Source organism: Jaculus jaculus, chromosome 9 (genome assembly GCF_020740685.1).
Source record: "Jaculus jaculus isolate mJacJac1 chromosome 9, mJacJac1.mat.Y.cur, whole genome shotgun sequence".
Lineage (NCBI taxonomy): Eukaryota > Metazoa > Chordata > Mammalia > Rodentia > Dipodidae > Jaculus > Jaculus jaculus.
This window is the reverse complement of record NC_059110.1, coordinates 981006-1000533: the sequence shown is the minus strand read 5'-3', so window position 1 is coordinate 1000533 and position 19528 is coordinate 981006. Positions and strand designations below refer to the sequence as shown.

The 19528-nt window shown below is 40.8% G+C and overlaps 1 protein-coding gene and 1 pseudogene across 1 annotated transcript in view; one reads left to right on the top strand and one right to left on the bottom strand.

The window, feature by feature from the left end:
* The window catches only part of Wdr27 (WD repeat domain 27), a 146592-nt gene that overhangs the window by 30771 nt on the left and 96293 nt on the right, over nucleotides 1–19528 (bottom strand). The gene's annotated exons all lie outside the window — the stretch shown is intronic.
* On the top strand, nucleotides 15589–15844 carry LOC101600002 (annotated as a pseudogene).

Below are 19528 nucleotides of genomic sequence, written 5' to 3'. Positions count from 1 at the left end.
AATGCAGAAAGTAATGGTTCCTCTTCATATTTAAAGTATAATGGTAAAAAACAATAGCTGATGAAGAAAATAAGAATAATTCAAAGGTAAAATTCTAAGCTGTCCTGAAGGCTTCCTGGAACAGGAGAATAGGTACTATCCCAGGCCTGAAGGGACCTCTGTGGTTGCAGCCCTGTGATGAACAAGCTCTAAATAGAATCAAGTGATTGATTCAAAGACCCATATACCACATGGTACTAATCCTCCAGTGTTTGGTATCTGACCAGGTGGCAGATATGGTGTCCATCAATGCCAAAGAATCTAAGGATAAGGGAAGAAAGTCTTCAGAGATGAAGACAAGTGTGGCCTGCTGGCAGGAGTTGCCAGTGCCCATCTTCATGTACACCTTCCCTTGTCATTTCTCCAAACCTCAAAGAACTATTGCTAGAATTTCTATGTTTTAACAATTAAAAGGCATTGAAGTTATATAAAAGTACCAAGAAATATTTCTAATTCTTAAACTCAACAGTGGGGAAATATAGGTTCATCTATCACAGTTCTCTTTTCTCCCTCTTTCTTTTATAATCTGCCATAAATCATGGAAACCCAAAGGAAAAATTAAAAAGTATAAAGTATTTCCAGTAGTTCATCTCTTCCTAGGAAATGAGACTACACTGCTGCCCAGATGGACTTAATGGAGCTTAACCAAACTGGGGCACAGCTTTAAAGCAAGGCACAATGACTAAAGCTTGTGCTGTTTGCTGGGCGCATAACCACCCACACTTGAGAACTGTCCAAAATTCTTGAAGCAAGTGTCCTGCAAAGTCTGGCAGGTCAGGAAAGGAAGACAAAGGTCAAGGGTGGGTTGGGATGGGGCTGTGCCATACACATATCTGTGTGGATTGTTGGTGACAAAGATAAGCACGTATCTGGATGCCCCAGCAGGAAATGCCAGTGCTGAATCACTGTTCCATTTTATCCCTATGAAAGCCAATGCCTTCTCCACGTTCTTTAATTTAAAGGAATTAAGGGAAGTTATACACAAGACTGAGGGCTCTCTTCATAGAAGCATGTGCAGAAGCTGCCAGCATGCCTATAAGATTTCACCCCTGGAAAATATTAAGTTACCCTTCAGTGCCAGTAAGAAAAACAGACTCGGAGACTTCCAGCCAAAATGGTGACTGCCTGGCTGCGCTGCATATCCCAGGGAAAGAAAGGCAAGACATTAAGGGTTCATGGGTCTTTTAGAGGATAGCAATCTCCAATAGATTGCCACTGGGAGGGCACAGAGGGGGGAAAAACAGGGAATCGCTGATTCTCTCATGGGCGGGTAGTCCACCCCTCCAACCAGGTAGCTGCTGTATCCATGGCACCGCAGCGCACCAATCCATCCCTGGTGTGGCAGCTTAGACTGCTCCACCCACTCACCCACTTACTGCTCCAGCCACTGCAGGTTCAGCGGGTCCAGGAATAAACAGGGAATCACTGATTTTTCATGGGTAGGTAGCCCACCCCTCCCCCCAAGTACCCGCAGTACCCACGGCAGCCCACGCGCCAATTGATCTCTGCATGTGGAAGCTTAGAATGCTCTGCCCACTCACTCACTTACTGCTCCTGCCACCACATGTTCAGCAAGTGTAGGCCCACAACAACTGCCATGCAAACTCAGACTGTGTCTGTTGCTTGCGCCAGCTCAGGTGCCATCCCCTACCGGTCTGATGCGCTGTCCGTCTGCCTTTGTCCGAGCACAGACTACTTCCGGGTCCCAGTGTTCCCACGCCAGGGTTTGGGCTGCTTTGGTGCTTGGTGCCTCAATGTCCCTCCTAGCTCACAGGCAGCTTTGGCACATTACCACTTGAGAGATCAGGCAACATTGGCGCCCCAGCCAGGCAGTAGGTCAGGCGGCTTTGGCAAGTGAGAGCCAAAGCCCAGAATGCTTGGCAACTGCCTCAGGCTGTGTCAGATTCCCATTGTGCTTGAGCCCAGGCTGATCCACCCACCTAAGTGCCCACACATTTGTGATGGGCAGACCACAGCACAAAAGAAATAACATAAAAAATCAAATGCAAGAAAATCCAGTTAGACCAACAAGTCCTACAATGAATACCTCTAATCAAAACATAGAAGAGTCATTAGGATCCCAGCACCAAAATGAAGCTATGAGCAATGCAACCTTGACAAAGCTACTAGTAGAACTTGCAGAAAAGCATCAAAGAAACGATAATCATGTGGATGCTGCCATCACTAAACAAGAACTAATAGATAAGAAAATGGAAGGAGTTCAAAGAGAGTTAAATCTGTATGCATGAAACACAGGGGCACTAGAGTTCATAAAACAAAACCTACTTGACAATAAATCAGAAATGACCACCAACACCATCATAGCTGGGGACTTCAATATACCATTATCAGTAATAGACAGATCATCCAAACAGAAACTCAACAGGGAAGTAAGAGACCTCAACAAAACCATATATCACTTAGACCTAATGGACATCTACAGAACTTTCCATCCCAAATCCACAGACTACACATTCTTCTCAGCAGCCCATGGAACATTCTCTAAAACAGACCATATACTGGGTCACAAAGACTACTTCCACATATTTAGGAAGATTGACATAATTCCCTGCATGATATCAGATCACATTGCCATATTGCTAGAAATCAACAACACAAGACCCATCAAGAATTCCAATGGCACCTGGAAACTGAACAGCACACTTTTAAACAATAAATGGATAGTAGATGAAATAAAAAATGAAATTGCAAAATTTCTAGAATTGAATGACAATAAGAAAACATCATACCATAATTTATGGGACACAAAGAAAGTGGTACTCAGGGGAAAAATCATAGCACTCAATGCCTTCAAAAAAACACAGAGAGATCCCAAATCAATAACCTAACCATCCACCTAGAAGCACTGGAAAAGCAAGAAAAGTCCAACCCAAAGAGCTCCAGAAGGAAAGAAATAATTAAAATCAGAGCAGAAATTAATGAATTAGAAACAAAGAAAACAATTAAGACAATATACAAGAGATGGTTCTTTGAAAAAATAAACAATATTGACAAACCTCTGGCCAATTTGATCAAGCAAAAAAGAGAAGCTTCAAATTAACAAAATTCAAGTGAAAAAGGAGAGATTACAACAGACCTAAGTGAAATTGGGAGAATTCAAAAACCTTTACTCCACAAAGCTGGATAATATGGAGGAGATGGATAAATTCCTGGACACATACCATCTAATAAAGCTAAACTCAGAGCAGGTTAATCTCCTCAATGAACCCATCACACTCATGGAGATTCAAAAAGTAATAAAAATAAAAAAACCTCCCCAAAAAGAAGAGTCCAGGACCAGATGGCTTCTCAGCTGAATTCTATCAAACCTTCATGGAATAACTCAAACCAATCTTCCTCAAACTGTGCCACACAATTGGAGAACAGGGAAAGTTACCCAACTCCTTTTATGAAGCTAATATCACCCTAATTCCAAAACCAGGCAGAGATGCCACAAGAAAAGAAAACTACCGGCCTATTTCCCTAATGAACTTAGATGCAAAGATCCTGAACAAATTCCTCGCAAACCGAATCCAACAACATATCAAAAGCATTATCCACTTGACCTAGTGGGATTCATCCCAGGAACACAGGGGTGTTTCAGCATACAGAAATCTGTCAGTGTAATACACCACATAAACAAGGTTAAACATAAAAACCATATGATCATTTCGATAGATGCAGCAAAGGCCTTTGACAAGATACAACATCAGTTCATGATCAAAACATTGGAGAGAATTGGCATGGTTGGTTCATAACTTATTATAATAAAGGCAATATACAAAGCTCCTAAGGCCCAAATAATACTTAATGGAGAGAGACTGGAGGAATTCCCATTAAGATCATGAACAAGACAGGGTTGTCCACTCTCACCTCTGTTTTTCAATATAGTACTGGAAGTCCTAGCTCAAGCAATAAGACAGGAGAAGGAAATAAAAGTAATACAGTTTGAAAAGGAAGAAGTTAAGTTAGCTCTATCTGCTATGACATGATTGTATATGTAAGAGACCCAAGAGACTCCATCCCAAAACTCCTGAAAGTTATTAACTCCTATAGCAAAGTTGCAGGATACAAAATCAATGCACAAAAATTAGTAGCCTTTCTATATGCAAATGACAAAGATACAGAGAAAGAAATAAGGGACATGGTCCCATTTCAATAGCAACAACAACAACAACAACAAAAATACCTTGGAATAACGTTAACCAAGGAAGGAAAGATCTATACAATGAAAACATAAAAATACTCAAAAAAGAAACTGAGGAGGACTTGAGAAAATGGAAAGACCTCCCATGCTCCTGGATACACAGAATTAACATTGTGAAGATGACAACCCCACCAAAGGCAATATATAGATTTAATGCAATTCCAACTAAAATCCCTATAGTGTTCTTCACAGAGATCAGAAAAATGATCTCAAATTTCATATGGAAAGGCAGAAGGCCTCGCATATCCAAACATATCCTCAGCAAAAGAAATACCTCTGGAGGCATCACCATACCTGATCTAAAGCTATATTACAAACCCATAGTAATAAAAACAGCATAGTACTGGCATAAAAACAGGAGTATAAATCAATGGAATAGACTTGTGGACCTGGACTTTTGGTCAAGCAACTATAGCTACTTAATATTCAACAAAGGCCCTAACAATATAGGCTGGAAAAAGACAGCATCTTCAACAAATAGTGCTGGACAAACTGGATAACCATATGCAGGAAACTGAAACTTGATCCACACATTTCGCCATGCACTACACTCAAGTCCAAATGGATCAAAGACCTCAACATAAGACCAGAAACTTGACTAGTACTGGAAGAAAATTTAGGAAGTACCTTTCATGACATAGGAATGGAAAAAGACTTCCTGAACAAAACCCCAGTAGTTCACAGTCTTAAACAGTCACTCAACCAATGGGATCTTATGAAGCTGAAGAGCTTCTTTACAGACAAGCATACAATAAGCAAAGCCAATAGATTACCCACAGAATGGGAGAAAATATTTGCGGGTTATCCAACTGACAGAGGCCTAATCTCTAGAATCTACAAAGAACTCAAAAATCGAAACAGTAGTTAATTCTAGGTCAGCCTGGACCAGAGTGAGACCCTACCTTGAAAAACAAAAACAAAAAAAAAAGGTTAAAAAAAAATCTAAACAGTAAAAAGTCGAACACCCTACTCAAAATGGGGCAAAGAGCGGAACAGGCAGTTCACAGAGGAAGAAATACAAATGGCAAATCCATACTTAACAAAATGTTCATCATCCCTAATCATCAGGGAAAAGCAAATTAAGACAACTATGAGATTCCACCTTACCCCAATAAGGATAGTAAACATCAAAAAATCAAATGAAAATAAATGCTGGTAGGGATGTGGAGAAGTAGTAACACTCATCCACTGTAGGTGGGAATGTAAGATGGTACAGCCACTTTGGAAAGCAATATGAAGACTCCTGAAAAAGCTGACTATAGAGATACCAACAGACCCAGTTATTCTCTTACTGGGCACCTACCCTAAAACCTTCAAACCACAGGCCATAGAGATTTGCTCAACCATGTTTGTAGCAGCTCAATTCATAATAGCTAAGAGCTGGAGTCAACCAGGAGGTCCACCACTAGAAGACTGGATAACTAAGATGTGATATATCTACACAATGGAATTCTATACGGCAGTAAGAAAAAATGACACAATGAAATTTGAGGAAAAATGGTTGAACGTGGAATAGATCATTCTCAGTAAACTTACCCAATCACAGAAAAAAAAAAAATCGCCGCATAGTCTCACTCATCTACACCACCTAACCTGAATCTACCCAAGATGCCTTAAATACCCAGCAAGCATCTCATGGTCTAGACAATAGGATGGGTGGGGAGGCAGGAGAGGGCAATGGAGAGGAGGGAAACAAAAATCTAGACCCAAACGGCAATGGTACCATAAAATTCTACTCCCTAAAAGGCAGACCAAATGGCTGAACCTTCACAAGGCACTTAGAGAGAACACCTGAGCTACAAGACACTGGAGAGGGTATGATGAAGACTGACATTAACCTTCTACAGCTTCCTTCCCTCCCTCTCCCCCCTGTTTCCCTCTCTCTCTCTCTCTCTCTCTCTCTCTCTCTCTCTCTCTCTCTCTCTCTCTTCTCTTTAATTCTTGTATACTAGTTATCTTTTTCTTCCTTTTCTTAGTGGGCACTAACCTGTAACTCCCATTACCAGCATGTGACTATCATCCATGATGAGCTTTTTATCAGAGAGACCTACAAGGTTTCCTAAAAGAAAGACAGATTTCTGTCCAAGTACTTGATGACCCACCAAAGGTTAGTGGTAAGACCATACTGCTGAAGACACTGTATGTGGTTGACATGTAAAATGGAATGGCATGGCTGGAAGCTGGAAGAGAGTCAGTCCCCAGACAGTCAGTGTGTCTAGCGCCAGAAGGTGCTACATGGGCAACTGGGGGAAACTAACCAATATCTGTTCAAGCATCTAACCTACTTAGCAGCAAATAACCTGTTGTGATGCCCACACAAGTGCAATAGTGGCACACATACATGGTGGGGAACCAACTGCTCTTGATTCGGCTAACTGATCCCCTCAGTGGTACAGGACCCATAGCTGGAACTGGGAAACAAGTCAGAACCACATCCAAACATAAGCCCACTCTCCATTATGAAGCTACCATCAATCATGGGCTAAAAAAGGGCCTATACCTATTAAATTCTCTACAAAAAAAAAGTAAGGGTTATCTCATTTGTCCAGGTGCTAACTTATTCTCCGTTGGAGAATCTGCTTCTCTTTTTCAGATACATGTAGATCCTAAGGAGAGAGCCACACCATCATACCTCAAAAGGGACCTGGATGAAACTAAGAACAATTGGCGAAACAAGCACAGGTGCTGTTTTCCTGGTGAAGCAATACCAGCACAAGGGGGAAGGAGATCAACACAGAGAAAAATCAACTCCTATCAAATCAGAGAGCCAGAGTCACAGAGACCCCCAACACCTCATCACTGAAGCAGACCAAAAATGAACTCAACATGGCTCAGGGAAATTTTGCGGAAGAGGGGGCAGAAAGAATGTCAGAGCACATGTTGGGTCATGATATGCAGAGACATTTATCGTACCCATAACTGTGGGCTAATTCCACAATGCATGACCCATATACCTCAACTAGGAGGGGCCAAGGGAAGGGGGTAAGTCACGGATGAACCTAATAATGGTACCAAATTGACTGTATTTGCTGGATACAAAACTAATTAATAAAAAAAAAAGAAAAACAGACTCAAAGGAGTAAAAATGAAGTTCTGGGATAATGGTTCACATAAGGGGAAACCTTCTGTGGTTTCTAGCTTGGGAACTTTGATATCACCTAAAAGAGATGTTTTCAGGAATGCAACAATAGCCTTATGCCAAGACCCTATCTGCTATGCAAAGTGTGCAATGCCAACAAACTTAGGACACCACTTTCCTCACTCATTAGTCTAGCCTTCACTTTCATTCTGAGGGTCAGAAAGCAAGTCATTAAATTTGAGACTCTATCCAAGTGTATGCTGAGATCACATAAAGTATTTTGAGATTCTAATTCCAATGCAGCTACAACTGATAAATTATAGCATGTCAGTAAAGATTTTTCTTAAAGAATGAAAATATCTGGGATTTCTCCTTTCCAAGCAAAGAAGCAGGCTATACATTTTTTTTACAAACTTGCGACTGATTTTTGTAGCCAAGAGGAAGAGCCTGCGGGTTCCTTTTTTAGAAGCTTTGTGGGTTGATTTTTCTTTTCTTTTTTGTACATTTTTAATTGCAGTTTTAAAATGAATTGTAAGAGAACTTCAGCATTGTGCACGATAAGAGAATGTGTCAGTATTTCAGGGTTCTACATTTTATCTGTAAAATGTGACCTTTTTATCACAACAAAAGTAAAATGTTGCTTTGTAAAAAAAAGAAAAGAAAAGAAAAGGAAAGAAAAGAAAGTGGGGGTGGGAGGGAATTAACATGGGATTTTTTTTATAATCATGGAAAATGCTAATAAAAATTTTTTTAAAACTTGCAACTTTAGAAGATAAGCAAGTGATAAGAAATGTCCCCTGCCACCATTCAAAAGCTTTCATGGCAAAAGGTGCATTTCCCAGTGTTGCAGTCAGGTTTGCATTGCCGGTAGAAATCACCCAACCAAGGTGGACATCTGAATCAAAACACCACATTCTGCCCCTGGCCCCCACATACTGATAAACATCCATGATGTAAAATGCAAAGCATTCAGTCCATCTTAAACTCCTATATTTTTATCAATCTTGGTGATGTTCAAACATCCCCCAAATCCAAGGTTTTTAATTGAGCCATAATACCAGAAAACAATCCCCCCAAAAAACATAATGGCACAGAATAAACATGCACATTACAAAAGGTGGCATGGCATTGAGCATAGCAAACAAATATTCAACTAATACAAGATTTAAACAGGACAAACATAAAACTCTGTAGCTTCAAGTCCAACAACTCTAGTCAATGTCAAATCTCCAAGTCCAATAATTCTAACCAGCAACAAGTCTCTGGAATTCCAATTCTGGCCCTCCAGTTAGGCTACTTATAGTCCTGGAAAACTTCATCTGGGGTTGGTAGCTTTGTCCTAACATCTCCATTGGGTCTCTATTGAAACCCATGGTTCATCCTCATGGCTCCATGAGTCTCCATGCAGGCAATCTAGCAAAACTGCTACACATTACCCATGGCCATTTCTAAAACATAAGACCATGTTGCAACTTCAATGACCTTCTCTTTCCTGCATTTAAAAATCAACTCCTAGCCGGGCGTGGTGGCGCACGCCTTTAATCCCAGCACTTGGGAGGCAGAGGTAGGAGGATCGCCATGAGTTCAAGGCCACCCTGAGGACGACATAGTGAATTCCAGGTCAGCCTGAGCTAGAGTGAGACCCCACCTCGAAAAAGCAAAAAAAAAAAAAAAAAAAAAAAAAAAAAATTAAAAATCAACTCCTACCAAATCAGAGAGCCAGAGCCTCAGAGGCCCCCAACACCTCATCACTGAAGCAGACCAAAAATGAACCCAACATGGCTCAGGGAAATTTTGTGGAAGAGAGGGCGGGAAGAATGTCAGAGTCACATTTTGGGTCATGATATGCAGAGACATTTATCTTACCCATAACTGTGGGCTAACTCCACAATGCACGACCCATATACCTCAACAAGGAGGGGCCAATGGGGAGGCAGTAGGTCATGAATGAGCCTAATAATGGTACCAAACTGACTGTATTTGCTGAATACAAAACTAATTAATAAAAACATTTTTAAATAAAATAAAATCATAGCAAAAAAAAATACCAGGTGGGGTGTCAACTTGTTAATTCAGTGGGAGAACAAAGCTGACCTTGAAGAACAGGACACTCCGTGAGCATTCAGGATTCTTCCAAAAAAACTGCATTCTTTCTGTTGTTCCAATACAAGTCAGCTGACCCAATCTCAATGGTTGTAATCTCTCATATAATTACAGTTGAACAGATAGCAATTTTGGCCTAAAGATTTCTTTCTGTGTCATATTTCTTTGTATACACCAGTCCATTTCTATGAAAAGCAACCTTGCATAACTTCTCAGGACATGGCCATACAGCAAACCTCTCACACAAACTGCATGTAGCCCAATCCAAGCAAAGCTCTTTTCACCCTCATAAGTCAAACCTCATAGTCTATAGTTCTTACTACATTCAGATCTTTCATCTCTGACCAGAATAGTCCATCAAGCTGTACTTACAGCACTGCAAGGCATCTCTTAAGCCAAAGTTTCAAATCAAGCTCCATGATGGCAGGGAAAGTGATGGCATGAGCAGAGGGTGGACATTAGCCCCAGCCAACATCAGGTGGACAACAGGATCAGGAGAGTGTGCCAAACACTGGCAAGGAGATACTGGCTATAATACCCATAAGCCCACCCCCAATAATACACTGGCTCCAAGAGACATTAATTCCCAAATCTCCATCAGCTGAGAACCTAGCACACCTAATTTCATGGGGGGCACCTAAATCAAACCACCACACCTAGGCAATACCTTCACACTGTAGTGTCTGATATTTCTTATAGCCAATTATAGATGAATGAGCTTAAAGAAAAGAAGTTAATATTGACTCAATGCAGGATAAAACCAGTTTATAAATTTTTGATGCCAGACATTTATGTCATCTCAAAGTTTTGATCTCCCAAATTCTAATTATAATAGGAAAATACTAATTCTGCAACAGAGACACCTGATACGATCTGCAGTACATTGGCCAAGATATTAAGTTCAAAAGGATAATTAGAACATGCTGATCTCATGTTGCGATTACATGAGAAAATATAACATTACTTCTGCCCTTTTCCTGCCAAGAAATAGCAGCCATGATAAAATGGCAACAGTAAAACAGAGGAAAATCTTACAAAAGTGTTAACCTACATTTTTCAAAAAGTCAGGTTCAAGAAAGACAAAGAGAAGCTAAGAAGATGGTAGCAGTTAGGGATGCTTGTAAAGCCTGCCAGACTAGGTTCAGCTGCCAAGCCACCCATGTAAGCCAGTCACAAAAAGTGGCACAAGCATCTTGTGTACTTGTACAGCAGCAAGAGACCCTGATGTGTGCATGTACACATACACACAAATAAATTAAAAATAAAGACAAAAGAATGGCTAAGAAACTTTTCCAGTTAAAAGACTAAGAAGATAACAGCAGTTTGATGAAATGTTTCTTTTTCCTACAGGTGACAGTAACACAGGTTTTTTCATGTTTATTGGAAATGACTGTAGACTTAGGAAATGGATGGTAGTCTTGCTTTAATTTATGGTGCCCTTTGGTGATCCTCGTAAATGTACTGTATTTAAGTCAGAGGGTGTCATAGCCTTTAGGAAGAGCTTAGAAACTAAAGGAATCATATCTCTAAATTACTAGCAAATGGTTAGAAAAGTGAATTTTTATGTGCAATTCAGGATATATATTATGCAAGTCATATATGTAGTATTAAACATCCAGTAACTACAATATGAAAAATGATAAACAGGGCTGGCAATGTAGCTTACTGGGAGGACACTTGTTTAGCATGCTTGAATCCCTGGATTTAATCTGAAGTACAAAAAAAGGAGATGAAAAATAAAAAGAAATATAAAAATTTAAATAAATTTAAATATTTGATTTAACTTGGAATATGAAACAATTGCTACTTAAATTCATAATCACTATAAAAACTATTCATGGAAAAAATTCTACCTTTTATACTGTCTTCAGAATCGGATGTGTGTTTTAGGTTTACAGTGCATCTTGGTTTAGACCAACCATGTTTCAAGTGTGAATAGCCATATGTAGAAAGTGAGGAAGAAAGCATGACTCAGCAATATGTCCACCAAGCATAGAAGATGGGTATAAATAAAACAGTTCTTTAATCTGAGAAAAAAGTATATAATGCTTGTATATATTTTACTTTTCTGTAAGCTTTAAATGATAAGAAGAACTTTTTTAAAATGGAAGGGAGGTTGGGCTAGAGAGATTGCTTAGCTGTTAAAGCACTTGCCTGCAAAGCTTAAGGACCCAGGTTTGATTCCCCAGTACCCACATAAGTGAGATGCACAAAATGGCACATGTGCCTAGAGTTTGTTTGCAATGACTAGAGGCCCTTGCATACACCCATATTCATTCTCTCTCTCCCTCTCTCTCTCTCTCTCTTTCCCTCTCTCTCTCATAAATAAATAAAAATAATTTTTTAATGTAGGGAAAGAGTTGAGCAGAGAAGTATGTTCAGAATTCAATACAACCTGTGTGAAAGCCCTTACATAACAGTACCATGTACAATGAATATACACCATGAAAATGGTTTTTTTTAATTGTAGTGAAGCTCAAAAAAGGGATGAGAACATGATGAACAATTTCATGCCAGTAAGTGTGAAAATTTGAGAAGTGAGCCAAGGCTTACAAAGTCTTATCACTGTGAGGCCACGGCATCAGTTAGGGCCCCATAATTCTACCTCAGGACAGAGTTCTTAAACCTTTTTAAAAACAAATATTTTTATGTATTTGTAAGCAAAGAGAGGGAGAAAAGACAAAATGGGTACAGTAGGGTCTCTCACCAATACAAACAAACTCCTGATACATGTGTCACTTTGTGCATCTGGCTTTATGAGGGTCCTGGGGAATAGAACCTGGACTGTCAGACTTTGCAAGGAAGAGCCTTTAATGACTGAAGCATCTTTCTAGCCCTTCATAAATGTTTGTGCTCTTAGTACCCATCATACTCTTAAAGTTATCAAGGATCCCAAAGCACTCTTTTCTTTTAAGATATTTTATTTGTTATTTTATTTTGGGAGAGGGAAGGAGAGAGAGGGGTGCACCAAGGCCTCTAGCCACTGCAAATGAACTCCAGATGCATGCCATATGCATCTGGCTTATGTAGGTACTAGGGAATCAAACCTGGGCCCTTAGGCTTTACAGACAAGTGCCTTAAATGCAAAGCCATTTCTCCAGCCCCCAAAGCCCTCTTTTCTATGTCTTATCTACTTGGGATATAAAATTACTTACACACTTATTTAAATTATTAATAATAGTAAGCCCATTATATTATAATACAAACAATCTGATTGTGTTATTCAGTTTGCCATGACAATGACAGATACTCAAGAAAAACAACCTAAGGGGAGGATTTATCTTGACCCGCAGTTTCAGAGATTTCAGTCCATGGTCAGTCAGCTGGCTCCATTAGTTTTGGGCAGTGGTAAAGCCAAACATTACAGCAGAGAAACAAAGGAGAGCAAACTTGCTTAGCTCATGTCAGCCATGGAGCACAGAGTGAGAATGCCTGCATTATTGAGTTGTCTCCTATTTTCTCTTTTATTCCATCCAGGCCACCAGCCTAGTAGATGGTGCCACACACATTTATGGGAGTCTTTTCCCCTCAGGTAACCCTCTTTGGAAATACCCTCATGAATACACCCAGAAGTGTGCTCTACTAGTCTCCTCAGTGCTTTCCAGTCCAAGGTTTCACACTACATTATAAATATAGCTGTGTTTTCAATAAAACATACATGGTTTCTATTTTTCCAGCCTCACTAATGTCTGATAGGTAGAAGACAGCTGGATTCTCACACTGACCTACACAATAAAACATACATGGTTTCTATTTTTCCAGCCTCACTAATGTCTGATAGGTAGAAGACAGCTGGATTCTCACACTGACCTACATACAGTCTGTGGCAATCTGCTATTTGCGCTGAAGTCATATGGTTGGAAAGGAAGTATTTTAATAGTCACTTCAAACAACTGTCCATATTCTTCTCTGATTCTGCTCCAAAACATGACAGTTTCATGCTCACTAAAGGTCACATGAATTGTGGGATGTGAAGCTGTATTCTTTTGTATTCTTCACCATGAAAAGCTCCAGGCCAGTCTTTGATTCTGAGTGGGTCTTCACCAGTGCATGACCTGGTGACATCACATCCTACCATGTGGAAATCACCAGCTTACTGAGTCATGCAGACTTGCACAAACTAACAGTACCTAATCCAGTATCAAAATACCACAGCTGATGATATCAACAAGGAAAAGGGGAAAATTATATGACATTAATTGATGCAAAAAAAAAAGCATTTGGCAAAAGATAGTATGTATTTATGATAAACAGTTTTAACAAGTTCAAGAGGGAGAATTACCTCAGCTCAAGAGAGCATACCAAGAAAGCTCCACAGCTGACATGCTTTCAGGGAGTGAAGTTCCAGCAACCGAAGTGAACAAGTGCGAGAAATGAAATGCACAGATTAGAAATCTCTCTATGTGAGCAGATGATTACACAGACAGTCCCAAGAAGTCAACAGTAAGGAAGACAATAAAGAAAAATAAAGCTTAGAACTAATAAGTAAGTTTTTCAAAATCTCAAGATATAGCACCATCATATAAGAATCTGTTTCTGTACACTGACTGTGCAAGAAAACTTCTTAATCCCCTAGAGAAACTGATGGGCCTAGGTACAACTATAGCCCTATGGCCTACTCTAGCTCACAGCAGCTTCTGCTTCCCTTGAGAAATTTTCTGTAAGCTTAGAACCTGAGGGAGACAGACAAGACACTGAGGGAGAGAGCAGAAGCACCCTCCTTTACACAGGCTCACCTGACTGGAGGGTCCACACTGCACATGGGAACAAGGGCACTGAACATGGAAATTGCACTCAGACCCTTCACCTCATCATAAAGTTTCCATCCCACAAAGCTTACCCTGAACCCACCAGAGGTCCTAGGAAAGAAACTTCATAAACATGCCCATTTCTCTTGGTCCAGTGAGAAGAGTTGTGCTTTAGAGCTGTCTGGTACGATGTGGGCTCTAACGTATAGGCTGCCCAGGTCCCTTCATGTAGGACCCAGTGCTGTTGAGTTACATTTCTGAGTCTAAGTGGGTAGATGGTCAAATCATGAACAAAAGAAATTATGTAGGGTTGGAGAGATGGCTTAGCAGTTAAGGTGCTTGCCTGCAAAGCCAGAGGACCCAGGTTCAACTCCCTAGCACCCACATAAGCCAGATGCACAAGGTGTTATATGCATCTGGACTTCGTTTACAGTGGATGGAAGTCATGGCTTTTTCATCCTCTCTTTCTCTCTCTATCTGTCTCTTTCTCTCTCCCTGTTTTCAAATAAACAAACAATAAAATAATTTTTTAATTTAAAAAATAATTATGACCCATGACTTTGTTTATATCCAGCTCAAAAATAGCTTTCATGAGACATTGTGTGAGTTTCTGAAACCCAGTTTTTACCTTGAATTAATTGTGTGTATTGTCATTCAACAGCAGTGAGTAACATGGGAGGGGAAGGTAAAACTGATTCTGTAAGGTCTGAATTTAGTCTTTTTCTCCAACTAGGATGACTCAGCATCAGAAGAAACAGAACTCTTTCACCAGTCCTGACACTCAAGGTTGTTGCTTAGTCCATATGAGACCAAAGTGCCCTGGAGATACAGCACAAGCAAATAAGTAAACAAATGCCACACAGCTTGAAGCAGTCACTTGAGAAAATCCCCTACATTGTAGTTTAAATAAGACAAGGATTAACATTTTATTTGTATGAATTTCAGTACAACTAATTTTATCAACTAGAGGATTTTAGGAATAAAAAGAGAGAAACACTGTGAAAATGTTGCAGAAGTAACTGCTTCTAACAGGGTGACACCTCTGACCTGTGGCTCACAGCTCTGGAACACAGTGCCTCACACCATGCCACACCCTGCTACTGAAGACCGTAAAGGCAATAGGGAGTGCTTTCCCAGCCCACAAAATCAGTGTTAAAGATTCCCATCTTATATTAGTGGAGCAAAGGTATGGCTCACCAACTCTAGCCACAAGAGAAAACCTACATTTTTTGGTTGGAAACAAACACTATTATGATTGTCTTCAAAGTCTAAAAAAGCATTTTCAAAGCAGAGTAGTCCTGTGAGCAGTGTGAAGAAGAAGCAAGGATGACCCCAGAACCAACCAAAGCCACAAAGTGACTCATCACCGAGTCTGAGCCTACATCCCTCCCCCGAGCTCCCCGGCTGCCACCATGCCCAAAAGAAAGGCTGAAGGGGACACTAAAGGAGAAAAGGCAAAGGTAGAGGAGAAACCACAGAGAAGATCCACAAGGTTATCTACTAAACCTGCTCCTCCAAAGCCAGAGCTCAAGCCTGAAAAGATCCCTGAAAAGAAAGTACCCAAAGGGAAAAGCTGATGCTGGCAAGGAGGGGAATAACCCTGCCAAAAATGGAGACACCTAAACAGACCAGGCACGGAAAGCCGAAGGATGTGGTCTATATCCATAATGAGCTGTTGATCAGGGAGACCTACTAGATCTCCCAAAACAAGCAAGCAAGACAGATTTCTGTCAGAGCACTTGATTACACACCAGAGGTTAATAGTAAGACCCTACCTGGTGCTGAAGATGCCTCAACCTGGTTGGAATCCAAGGAGAGCCAGTCCCCAGACAATTAGCCCATCTAGTGCTGGAAGGCACTACATGAGCTACTGGGGAAAGTGGCCAACATTTGTCCGTGCAACTCAAACTCTAAGCAACTCAGAAGCAAACAATCTGACATGATGCTCACACAAGTGCAATAGTGGCACACAGCCATGGTGTGTAACCATCTACTCTTGTATTGGCTAACAGATCTGTTCAGTGGAAAAGAAACCATATCTGGGACTAGGAAACAAGTTAGAATCATATCTAGATAATGATTCTGCTTTCCATTGTTAAGCTCCCACTAATCTTGGGACTCTAAGAGGGTCTACACCCTTCTCTCTAAATTAATAATGGTTATCCCATTTAACTGGTGCTGACCTCACTCTCCATTGGAGATGCTGCTTCTCTTTTCCAGATCGGAGCTGGATCTGAGATAAATGACCCAGCATACTCTATCCCAGCCCCACCTGAAACCACAGAGGAATTGGGAAAATGAGCAAGAGTGCTGCTTTCTTAGTGAACCTGATATCAGCACAAGTGATGGAGATAGACACTGAGGACACTCAATACCTACCAAAGCAGGGATCCAGATGCTCCGAAGACCCATCACTGAAGTAGACTTAAAATGCACCAAACATGGCTCAGGGAATTTTGCAGAAGAGGGGGCAGAAAGATTGTTATGGCCACAGGTTGGGACATTTTGCACAGAGGCATTGCCTCTCCTCCATAACTGACTGCTGCCCCCATATGTATGACCAACAATTCTCATGGGGTGGACCTGCATCCCCAATGAGGAAGGCCTCTTCAGAAAAGGGGCAGGGAGGAGAGAAAGGATGGTACCAATATTTATTGTTTACATACAAAATATGTCCATATCTAATAAAAATGTTAAAAAACAGAGTAGTCCCCAAATACTCAGTGCTGAGATATCTAGGATTTGGGTAGTAGCCCAGTGGCCTCCATGTTCTCAAGCCTCTTCTCACTGGGGCTCAAGAGGATTGCCCAGTGAAGGCATTATATACTGTGGCCTCAGCATATAAGTTTCAGATCTGATAACTCATTGTAGACCTTCAGTCAGTGTGCTGGGAGCAAATACCAAGAATAAGCTTCTTTGGCAAAGTGAAAATAGATTAGCAGGTGGGTAGGTCTTCCTGAGAGTCACCAAGAAGCAGTCCTGAGGCAGAAGTCAGCGACATCCCTGTGGACCAGCAAGTCCCTTCAGGAAGAGAGTTTTAAACATAAATGATTATTTCCAGAGGATTCTCTGGCAGCTAAGATTATTTATGGCAAAATTTTTGCCTTGTGTAGAACCATTTGGAAAATATATTTGAAACATATTTTGAAAGACAACTGGCCCTGGTCCTGCAGGCCCCGTCCCAGCTGTGCTACTGTCACAGGCCATAGGTACAGTGCCAAGACCAGATGGTCCCAAACCCAGGCCACAGTACCTGCCTGTGGACAGGCACAGGACATGAATATTTAAACACGACCCTATTGTGGAGTAGTCATCTTCTTTCTGTTCTGCCATCAATGCCACTGAATCTAACCAACAGACTGTGGCTCAACATTTCAAAAGAATGTGCAGTCTCTTCAGGAATTTGGTGTTGGATGCCCAGGGAAGACCTTCATTTTATGTGGTTCATGGCTGTGAAGAGCTCTGGGACTGAGCTTCGTGACAAGCAAAGGCTGCCACTCTACAATGTCAAGGTGAACTAAAAGGCTACATATTCTTCTTTCTTTCCTCCTCACTTTCCTCCCTCCTTCCCTCCCCAATTTCTTTTGGGAAGAGAAGCTTCACTCTCATTTCATCTTTTTTTTTTAATTTTGTTAACAATTTTCATACATTCACATACTGTAATTTTATCATGATCCCCTCCTGTTACTTTCTTTTGCCTCCCTCTTCAGCCCACTTCCAAAAGCACCCCCTTCTTCTCTCAAACTAGTCCCTCTTCTATTTTGATGTCTTCTCTTTTTCTGTCCCCCTCTATCATCTGTGATGGCATGCTTATGGGCCCAATATTGTGGAGGTAGTAACAGCCATTGTGAGGTCATGAATGCAACAGTCACTTCATGTCCAAAGAAGAGCATCCTAAAGAACTCTTTCCCATCCTCTGTCCCTCAAATCTTTCCACTGACTCTTCCATAATGTTTCCTGAGCCTTGGAAGTGTCTCATTTAGCACTGGTCTCTAAACAGCCTTATTTTCATCACTGTCATGAGGTTTTGGTCTCCCCAAAATCCATCACCTTCTGCAAAAAGAAGCTTCTCTGACTAAACGTGAGAGTAGCACTAATCTGTGAACTTTTAAACAATATAAACATTTAGAAAGCGATTTGATGGGCACAACATATCCATTTGGTCAAATAACAGTAGTAGTTTCCCCACTAGGGACTATGACCTTCTAAATCATAGGCTTTTGAGTACCAGGCATGGACTCTTTCCTATAGAATGGGCCTCAAATCCAATCAGTTGGTTACCCCATAATAGACATGCCACCATGGCACCGGTGGGTAGCTCTTGGGCTGGCTAGTTGGTTGTAGGGCACTCAGGTAGAACCACCATTGGTTCATTGATTATTGATGCCTTTTCTGCCCCAGCAGTCTGCATAGTACTTTGCAGCACTATGACAGTTAGCCAACATGAAGGAGGCTACTAGCTCAGTCCCAGTTTGATTATTCAGTATTCTGTAACTGACGCATGTGGTGTCTTTAGCAATAGGGTCTTACATTCTAGTTTGCATGTGAACCAAGAGCGTTGACAATAGCCTTCTGGAGAACTCAAGTCCAGCTATTTATTGGGAGCACCCTGCCTCTAGTCCTGGGGTTTTACTGTAGCAGCCTATAGCTTCGGAGAACACCATTATCCACCCACCCCCACAAATGGAAGCTCTTACCCAAAGTCTTTTTAAATTTTTAAATTATACTTTTAATTATTCAACAAATAAGTAGGCTTTAGTTTTGGTTAACCTTCTCCCCATCCCTCACTTTTCTTCATTTCCTTTGCTGGTCCCATTTAAATTTTTTCCATCCCAAGTATTCCACCCTTCTACTTACATACCTACTAAACCCTGCCTGTAAACTTTTGCCATTCATTTCATCTTTAATATTGACAAGACATTGTTGACAGCACCCATCTAGTTAAGATGATAGTCTTTTCAGCCAACTCTTTCTTAAAGTCCTGAGGATGGAGAGGCAAGCCTATGTGAATGGACAATACAGTCCTCACTAATAACACTGTCACCGCTGTCCAGACAGCACAGATAGAGAAAGCTGGGGTCATTCTGCATTTGCACAACTTTTACAGACATTCATAGTACTGGTGTTTCATAATTTTTTTGAATCCTGTTTTGTTGATTTTTCACAGCCCATTCCTCTTTGTCTATTTCATTTTCAAAATATGATGATTATATAACCAAAAGTCAGTTAGTCTGCTTTTGTTTGCTCTTTGCCTCTGACAGATTAAATTGTGGTGGCTAGATGGTATGGGCTCTTTCACACAGATGTCATCTTGTATCAGGATAATGGAGCATGTCTGCAATTCAGCCTGGA